The sequence below is a fragment of the Phodopus roborovskii genome, unplaced genomic scaffold, assembly GCF_943737965.1.
Source record: "Phodopus roborovskii unplaced genomic scaffold, PHOROB, whole genome shotgun sequence".
NCBI classification, from domain to species: Eukaryota; Metazoa; Chordata; class Mammalia; order Rodentia; family Cricetidae; genus Phodopus; species Phodopus roborovskii.
In genome coordinates this window covers 245438-255664 of record NW_026125295.1, presented here as the reverse complement: position 1 = coordinate 255664, position 10227 = coordinate 245438, and the positions used below count along the sequence as shown (strand labels likewise).

The window sequence follows — 10227 nt, the reverse complement described above, 5'->3', positions numbered from 1 at the left end:
GTATTTTTGTGTGTCTGTGTGTGTTCACATGTGTGTTTGTGTCTACTGAGTCCAGAAGAGGACAATGGATCATGTGGAGCTGGAATTACAGATGAGTTCCTGAAATGTGGGTACTGAGAACTGAACTTGGGTTCTATGCAAGATCAGAAAGAGCTCTTAATCCCCGAGTCATCTCTCCAACTCTCAGACTCTGCATTTTAGTGAGTGTCCACAACCACAGTACAGTCTTAATGTATTATAGAGACAAGCAGTGTTAATGGGGTGCAGCAGGCATTGGAATGATCTACTATCTGCTAGCTGATCGCACCTATACCCTTCTCTGAGGACAGCTCTGATTTCAAGCCTGCCTTTAAACTCAGGTCATGCGGGAATCTTAGAAATTCCAAAACCAGATCACACTTCGGAGCAAATGAATTCGGACTCCGAGGGAGGGACATGAGCATCAGTATTTTGGGAGAGATTTTCTTACATAGTGGACATGTTTGGATTTACTCTGTATCTGCGAGCACTGACTTGCTCAGAATGCCCTGGAGGGTCCGTGGCACTCTCTCTTACTCAGCTGAGGGCTCTTCTGTTGTAAACTCCTCTTGCTTCATGTCTGAGAAGGGGTATACTGCTGATGTCAGAATTATCCTTGGCCCCAACTCCTCCCCTGCACCCTGCCTCACTCACCCCCTGTAGCTTTCTCTGAGAAGTTCTGGGAACTTTGCTTGGTGCATAAGCTCTTTTCTACGCCCTGCTTCTTGGGAACCCTGCCCAGGGGGACAAGGATAGCTCCACCCAGGCTTTACTCATCCCAATCTGAATTTCACAGTTTTCCCTGCCCACCTTGTTCTTTTCCTGTCCATCCACCTACACCTCCTCTAATCTACAAATGACTGGCATTTGTCCTAAACTCTAGACTGTAGGTCTCATTTATTCCAGCTGTATACTGGGAAGCTTTGTTGACCAAACTGTGCCATCCCGTCTCGCACATCTTTATAGACAGAAGTTTCTTTCCTGTCAGGTTCCACAGCCCTTTAGTCCCAAATAAACACACAGAGACTTATATTGATTATAAACTGTTTGCCGATGGCTCAGGCTTCTTTTTTTTTTTTCCACAAAATATTTATTGATTTGGTCTTTTCTCAAAAATACTATTTCACAGCCAAGATTCTCATTTTATAAACATACAAAGTATACTCAATATGTTTTCTTTTCCACTAACATGAAGGATGGGAACAGTTGGTTTAATAAATTAATATAACACTAGAGCAAGTGCATTATTATTGGAGCTCTGAGCCTTTGCCAAAAACTAATTCGTAAAAGGCAATAGCTTGCAACAGGGAATCATACAACTCTTCAATGTGGTGTGAGTCCTTCAGAATCTTCTGTCTATACTGTACTACTCACTCCTGTGGGAAGACCACCCCTCCCTCAGCACGGAGTCAGAGAGGAACTGTTTCACCAGATCTCTCCCACTAGTCCTTGGATCTCCGATCATCAGATCAAAGTGCTTGCCCACAACATTTCGATTCATGCTCAGCACCCGATGCTGGCCATCCTTTGCAAAAGTTTTGTTGAGTAAGGCATACAGCATGGCTTCCGTGATAAGAAAGTGTAACAGTTTAGGAAACAGAGATGTGTTCCGCATGGACGGGCCTGATTTTTCCAAAATGTAGAGATCTGCTTGAGGCATCTTGGAAATGACTGAAGAAATCTCTTCCAGATAGACAGATGATGGGTATACTCTGTTAAATTCCAACACTCAGTCTGCTGCCAGTCCAGCACCTTGGGTTTCCGGTCAAGGTGAGCCCATGCAATTCTTCGAGTACCAAAGACAATAGATATGATACTACTAACGTAAGTCTCTCTCTCTCTCTACACCTGGTTTGATGAACTTTCCCAGCAACCACTTTTCCTGTGACTTTTTTTCCCTTCCATTCTCTGGACAAAGAATGGAGTTACACACTTGAACGGCAGTTTTATATTGGATCAAGGGCACGTCTATCAAACTCTCCAAACTCTGAAATGGCCCAAACTTCTTTCTGTGCTCTACAATACTGACAGACTTCCTTCCACGGAGCAGTCTGAAAACTTCCAGTTCCTTATCAGAAGCTGTATTCAACACGTGTAAGATAGAGGCCTGCTGTTAGGGGGAGAAAAGCTTGTCCAGTGCATCCCCAGGCTTCCTTCCATTTGTATCACAAACAACACTGGCAACATTTTTCTCAGGTGCAGTAGACTTCCTCCGAGAGCAGATATCATTTAGGACTGGAGGCAGGGATGAATACTCTGAGACTGGAAGCCATCTCCAACTCCCTCCGGCCTTGATGAGGGAAGCAAGATTAGTCCTCCAAGCCATCGCCAAACTCTCTGCCACTTGTCTTCCTCCGCCAAATTCCAGTTGTCGGCTCAGGCTTCTTATTGGCTAGCTCTTTCTTAATTATTATCCCATTTCTATTAAACTGTGTATGCCAAAGCCTTTTGCTTTCTTGGCAGCTACATGGCATCTACTTCAAGACTACTCTCCATGTTCCTCTTCTCATTATTCTCCTAGTCTGGTAGCCCCTGACTGGGTACTTCCTGCCTGGCTACATCCTGCCCGTCCATTGGCTGAAACAGCTTTAATCATCAACCAATAAGAGAAACATATTCGCAGCATACAGAAGGACATCCCCCTTTACACCTTAATCCACAGGATGCTATGCTTTCTGTCATTTCCTGCCTGAAGTTTCCAGGGGTTCCCGGTCATACCAGTGATACCTCTCAAATCTTATCACATGTATATAGCCCTTCAGTTTTTTTTATTGTTTATTGAAATTGTGTTGAGTAACTAGAGATGAAATATCTTAACTCGCAGGTGAGTCTGGTTTATATGACTTAAGAATGTTCTGCTTTCAAGAGGAGACAGCAAATACCAAGTTCTGTAGGCATCACCACCACTACAATAACATTTAATAGTCAGTGAGTATTCATTGCAGGCATTGTGATTCTCATACCTTTCTTTCTCATTTTTTTATATAGCTGTAGGATAGATACTGTTAAGAACACGTATAATTTGATTTTATGTTACTGTCTAAGAAGCTCAATGACTGAAAACAACTGATCCTTTCTCATGATTCTTCAGAGTTGAGGACTCCAAAGCTTTGCTAGGCTCTTCTCTTCCTTTTCTCTTGGCTCTACCCACCTGGTGACTGGGTTCACACTGGAAATTCAAGAAGGGTTCATCCAAGTGTGGTTGGTGCCTTGGGCTTCTCCACATGGTTCCAAATGCCAAGCCCGGCTTCTTTTCAGCCTGATATTGTAGAGGACAAGGCTGGGCTTGGGATAATGAAGGACCACTTCATCACATTGTGCGGGTCAAGGTAATGTCAAGGTTATCTTAGATTCAAAGGGAGGGAAACACCCTCCAGATCTTAGTTGAAAGAGCAGTAGCATTTACATAGAGGGGTGGGAAGTACTATTTGACACACACATTTATAGATGTACACACTGTACCAGCTTATCATAGAATGAATGGTAGATCTTGAACTAAGACCCCATATATATAGTGAGCCTCACAGTCTCTGCCTTAGGGCACTAAGTTGCTGTCATCTTTTTGACGATGGAGTCTCGATAGCCCAGGCTGGCCTTAAATTCAATTTGTTCCCAATCTGGCCTTGGACTTATGGTGAACCTCCTTCTTCAGCATGCTGTTTGACTGTCTACTTTTAATTTATGCCCCAGGCTGTAACAAGCCTGGCGGTAGAGTGGGAGTTTCTTTCTCTTGCGTTTTAGTTTACCATCTGAGGATATTTGTAGAGAAATTGGTGTTGCAAATGCCACATGAAGTAGGAGAAGAGGCCAAGTGACTCCCAGTCTTCTGTTGATTCATTCCTTCCTCTGACTCACTGGACTCAGCTGCCTCAACAGGCTTGATAGGTTTCACAGCATTTTGTTTTCTGGAAACCTTTGGCTCTTCCTGCACTTTCTCATTTTCCCACCAGGGGGAGACCATCTCTCTGTGAAAGGGCAAGTCCTCCTCCCTTATCCGCACAGGTCAAAGTTGTTGTGCATTGTTAGTGTACTGATTTGAACTACAATGCGTTCAAGTACAAAGGACACACCAGGTTTTAATTTAAAAAATAATTAAGTGTTTTATTAGTACATGTAATAAACTAATTACATGTTGAAATAGTTTAGGTATGTTGAAGATATCATTAAATTAATTTCTCCGCCCCTTTCACCCCCTGGTCTCTCAGAGATTGTACATACTAGATAAATACTCTACATCCTTTATCTATTTTAGATTTTTTTTTTACAATAGCGTGGCTATAAAAAGATTTAGAAATACACATGTGGCCCATTTTATATTTGTATCAGGGTCAAACCCCAAGGTAACTCTGGAGAGCATAAGGGATCCAAAGTCTCAGTCTGAAAAGGAGCAGGCTGAGGGGACTGGAACAGAGACTGGCTAGCAACACAACCCTGCTCATCCCACTATAGGCTGTGGACTTTATTTTAGAACCCAGACATCCTAGACTTTGCTTGTTATTTCTTTCTCTTCTGTGCTGGAGTCCTCGAGTTCCACACGAATCTAGGCTTTTATTACTCTACAGTACCCTATCAGCAAGTTTCACCATCTCAGCTCTCCTCTCTCTCTCTCTCTCTCTCTCTCTCTCTCTCTCTCTCTCTCTCTCTGTCTCGGTTTTTTGTTTGTTTGTTTTTGTTTTGTTTTGAGATAGGGTTTCCCTGTGGCTTTGGAGCTGTCCTGGAGCCAGCTCTTGCAGACCAGGCTGATCTTGAACTCACAGAAATCCACCTGCCTCTGCCTCCCGAGTGTTGGGATTAAAGGCGTGCGCCACCACTGCCCGGCTCTGGTCTCTCTTGACAAGACATTTGAATATTGGCAGAGGGCTGCTCAGAACTTTTGGCTTCCTTGTCTAAAACCCTTTGACTTGCTAGGGGCCACAGTACCTCTTGATGGAATATGCTCAAGGATGAAAAGACAGAAACAGCAGGACTTGCTGCTTGATTACTGAATGACTATCATATTCTGCTTAGACCTCAAGTAGTCTATATCCCTGTATGTGCAGGGGATTTTGCGGTTTATATGACCAGTGAGTGACTCATGTGGATATCAAAAGCTCCCCTAGCAACTTCTCAAAGTGACCCTATAAATCGACAATGGGGGACTTGGGAAGCAAGGCCAGGGTTGTAGGCCAGAGTTACCCAAAGTGCAAGCCCTGCACCACAGTCTTCTTGGGCACAGCTGGCTGCTCTATAGCCACGAGAGTCAGTGGTTGTTCTTAGGTGGCACCAGCGGACGGTCCGGTACAGACGCATGAGTAAACTGGTCTGTCTACATGAGACACACTCTGCACATGGGGACCTCAGACAAGGGGCAAAAAGAATGTGAGTCACCTTCTGTTACCTGGGATTGCCAGTTAGGGGACCTGAGCTTGTGGCCCACCTTGCTTGGGAATGGCTCAAATGTTCCGCCAACCTTACCTCTCTTACCTGTAGCCAAGAGCGACCCCAAACTGATATGTTCTGGAGCCACAGAATAAGTGCTCTATTGTGCAGCTTTGGTTGCTACGTCTTTAAGCCTACTTTTTCATCTGCATTATGAACACATTGTACATTGCTAGTAAAAAATTACCAGGACTTAAATAAGAAGCATATATTGAGTCGTGCAATTTTTATGGGTTGGCAATTTGAGACAACGTAATGGGGTAGTTTTGCTACAATCTTTCTTTGATGATGAAAAAATGTCTACTCCATCATTAGTTGACTGGGCTGGAGGTGGAACTTAATTGCTTACAGGTGTTCATTCCTCTGGCTGCTAGCAGAGACTTCAGTTCCTTATCTCATGAGCCTTCCCAGCTACTGCCTCAGAGTCCTGTGACATGGCCCCAAGCAGCAGCAATGTGAGACAGCATGACAGAAAACTGTTTTTTTTTTCCTGTACTCTTTGTTACAAAGGTCAGCTCAAGTCAAGGAAATCAGGAAGTATAAGCCATGAAGTCTGCTAACACAGTGAAGTAGTACAACTTTTGTCTATTTCATTTCAGTGCTTTTTATTTATTTGTTTGTATCATGTAGCCTAGGCTGGCTTCAAATTTCCTACATTGCCAAGGATGCCCTTGAACTCCTGATCCTTCTGCCATTACTTTGTGAGTGCTGGGAATTGCAGATGTTTAACACTGTGCTCGGTTTATGCAGTGCTGGGGATGGGACTCAGAATTTTGTTGGTGACACACAAACACTCTACCAACTGAATTATATCAATGGCCCCATTGTAAGGCTTTGTATACATACTCTGTGTTAGATTCTCCCCCCATCCTTCACAATTGTGACAAATATCTGAAAGGAACAAATTAAAGAGGGAATTTATTTTTGGCTCATAGTTTCAGATGCTTAGTCTCTGAACCTTTGCCTCTGTGTTTCTAGGCCTTCAGTGAGGTGGGTCACCATGGTAGCAGGAATGTGTGGCAGAGATGGTTCACCCCACATTGTCTACAAGTCAAAGAAGAAGACAGGAAGGACACGAAAGGGAAGGGGGAAGTACGTTCTTCAAGGGCACACCCTAAATGCTTCCTTTATCTGGGTGCCACTTCCCACTTTGGCTGCCTTCTGATAACGCTATTATGCTATGGTTCTACCGAGGGGATGATTCCGTTGATTAGGCCAGAATTTGAAGGCTACAATTACTTCTCAAATGCCCGTCAGCTTGACAATTAAGACTCTAATACGTGAGTCTGGAGAACATTTCATATTTGAACCTTAACAAAGTCACCGCAGCAAAGAAAGTAAACAGTCAGATGGTATGATTGCTAAAACTAAGGGATTGCCAGTTAGGGGACCTGAGCTTGTGGCCCACCTTGCTGGAGCTGGGCCCTGAGAGGTCGGAGGAAGTGTTGCAAAGGACTCAGGGACAGACAGCTGGGAAATCTGGCAGCTCAGGGATCTCCCGCTCGCTCTGCCGTCTTTGAAGGCAACATGGGAAGATCTAAGATGATTTAAAAAATCTGCCCATTACATTTGAGTGCTCACCCAAGGCTGGTCTTGATACTTCATTAGTGTTCTCTCTAAATCTCAGGCATCCTAGAAGAAGGTCTGACCCAAGGCAGAGAATGACTTATGTATTACCCCTTAGCTCCGAGAACCCAGAGGAGATCACGTGCTCTTTATGAATGCCAACAAGTATAGTTCCATTATCAAGATTTGGCAAGACTCCATGTAATTTCCCAGTGTCTTCACTGATTCCTTAAAATAGCCACACAAAGAATGGTTTAGGTAGTTTTTAATCTTTCTGTGTTATATGCAGATATATTCACATCTAAGGTAAGCACAGTGAGTCTCATTTGCTGTCATACTCCAGCCTCCCTCAGTCACCCTGAGAGAGGCAGAGTCAAAGCAATCACTGAAAAACAGAGGGATACTCTCTCAGCAGAGATACATTGACTTTGATGATCCCCCATGGGAGGCCTCACCCTCCCTGAGGAGTGGATGGGGGTGTGGTATGCGGGGATGGTGAGGGGGGGTGGGAAGATTGGAGGGAGACAACTGGGATTGATATGTTAAAAAAAAAAAAAAGCATGCAAAATTTAACCAGGAAAGACTCAAAATCAAATTTAGGACTCAAAATCAAATTTAAGACATAGTCTAGCCTGGTACACATAGTAAGTTCCAGGACAGCCAGGGCTACAGAGTTGGAGCAACTGGATGAAGCTAGCTAGCCAGGGGCCTATTTTGCCAAGTTCCCATTTTGTGACTCAATAAACCCTTCACTATTTAAGTTACTCGAAGTTGGTTTCTGAAAATGCTAATGGAAATTCTGGGATCAATTCTGACTTTAAGAAGGGACATTTAAGGAGACTTAGCTTAATACTCTGGGCCTAACCTTCAGGTATTACACGTGTCTCTGACTTGAGTCTGGTTTCTGACTCTTGGAATTTCCTCCTAGTCATTCTACTCATACCTAAGAGTGGCCGGTTCTCCTTAGAATCTGCTGCTTTTATTTATATCATTCTCAATCATTACTCATGACTGAAGCCTTAATCTCTTACAACCCCACCACAGTGGCCACAACCCCACCACAGGCTATATCTCAGTTGTCTTCCCGGAGTTGAGAGAGCGGCTGCTTTCCTAGGAGCCTCCGTGTGGAGTTGTCTAATTTTCAGCTATGGCTGGGTATACTTCAGTGGCGGCTCACCTGGTTTTGGCCTGTTACTGTACTATGAAGATTCCAGACACCTGGTCCTGCATCGTTATCATCTTTCTGGTGCCTGCAGCTGGATGGATGAACTCTGCCTCACTTACAATTACCCCTGTTCCTCCTTGAAGGCTTCTTGGTGCAAAGTTTCCTGGTAGAAACCTTACACACCTTGGATAGAAATGTTTAGTTTAGGAGACACAGAATTACCTCCACTCCTAATGTTTACACTGTCTCTGAAAAAAAGTCACTCCTATGTCTCTTCCTTCATATGTCTCCTTGGTACGCACTACAGGATTGGGCAGCTTTGGGTGCGAACATTTCATGGAGACTTTGAAAGCAAAAACAGTAGGTCATATTGAAATAGTAACTCTATACGAGTAAATATGTTTAAATCAGTTATGTCAGTTACCTCTAACATATGCACACATTTTTGCTTGGGGTTTTTGTTTGAGTCCTCCCCTACCTTGTGATTTAAGGCATTGTCTGTTTGTTGATACCTACTTGTATATGGGGCAGACTTCATTCTGAGACTTGCTTTTGGGGTAACCTAGAGTAGTAGGTGAACTTCAACTTCTTTAACTACTTGCAACTTCTGATATTTACTGAAAGGTACTGCAACATGATATATGCCCAGAGTAATTCTGCTTAGTTCCAATACCTTGGTAGTAGGAAGTGAGCACACACAAGGGATCAGTGGGGTTTTTTTTTTTTTTTAAAGATTTCAATAAGGGGACTCAGAAAACAATTTTCATATGTATAAGTCCCAGAAACTCTTTGGAACATTTCTTGACTATGACAAGATCTCTCATGACCTTTTACCTGAAACACCAGCTCCGTATTCTTCCTCCTTTGCGGTGAAAAAAATACTCCTTCCTTCCTCAGAAAATGAGAGCGGCCCAAAGCCTAGTCTGGGGGTGCCATTCAGGAAGCAGATTCCTCAAGGACTTTTCTTCTTCAAACACACTCTCATGGCAACAGCTACAAAGATTATTTTGTGTTGTTTTGCTTTGTTTTTCCCCATAGATTGTGTGGTAGCCTTGAGTCGTTGACCATTACAGGAGAACGGTGATAGCTCAAGGTTTTTGATTAAGGCCAGGCATCCCAACTTCTAAACTCAGCATTTCCCCATGTGGGTCCTGGGTCTTGCTGGGAAGGTTGGGAGGCTGCCAAGCTTGGCTGGCTCCCTGTTTCTACAGCCCTCCTTTATCACTACATTGAATGCTGTTTTCCTGAGACCCACCCCAGAGCTGAGGCTCACATCTGTGTAAATCCCCTGCATCTTCTGTTCCAGATCCATGTTTCTCTGTTTCTTACTCCTTATCTTCCCCACTGGATTTCCTCTCTGTCTGTCTTGGAAACTGCTGATTCCTAACACTTCATTAGAATGGGCCCTCCCTTGAACTTTAAACCATTCTGCCTCAGACTCTTGACCAGTGATTGGGACACTGAGCTCTGGCAGCTGACAGGACCTTTGATGAAGCTGTTGGTAGTGTTAGGCTACCTCCTACTTTCTAGTTTGCTCAATGCGTGGTCCTTTCAGTTAACACTAGCAGCTACCATTAAGGGCCAGCTTTAGCTAGTGACTTCGCTGTAGTTATCATGACAGCACGTTCAGACTGACTTCCACCGCCACAGAAGACACATTTATGAGCAAGCAGGCATAAAATCTGTGCCCATTTACAAGGGGTGAAGAAGGCCCTCACCAAGAACCAAACCTGCTATCACTTTTCTGGCCTCTGGAGCTGTGAGAAATTAATGTCTGTGGTAGAGGCCACTAAGTCTGTAGCACCTAGTTTTGTGAGGCTGATCTGATGAAGAGGTAGGTACACAGAAAGTCCTGGCAATATTTAAATCTTTAAATTCAGTTGTCTCTGGGTCCATCTGCATCTCTAAATTCTGTGTGGTTTGGTTATGGAGTTCACAGATCCCTTCCCACGCCTTCCCCCCCCTCCAATCTGTTTTGAGTTCAATTTCTGATGAGTTTATTTAGTATCAGTAGTTGCTAAACTTTTACTCATTGCTGAAACCTTGTTCAGTTGTTATCC

At 43.8% G+C, this 10227-nt stretch overlaps 1 pseudogene; it reads right to left on the bottom strand.

Moving 5' to 3' along the window:
* Positions 1–1193: 1193 nt before the first annotated feature.
* Positions 1194–2370, bottom strand: LOC127213248 (transcription elongation factor, mitochondrial-like; annotated as a pseudogene).
* Positions 2371–10227: the final 7857 nt, after the last annotated feature.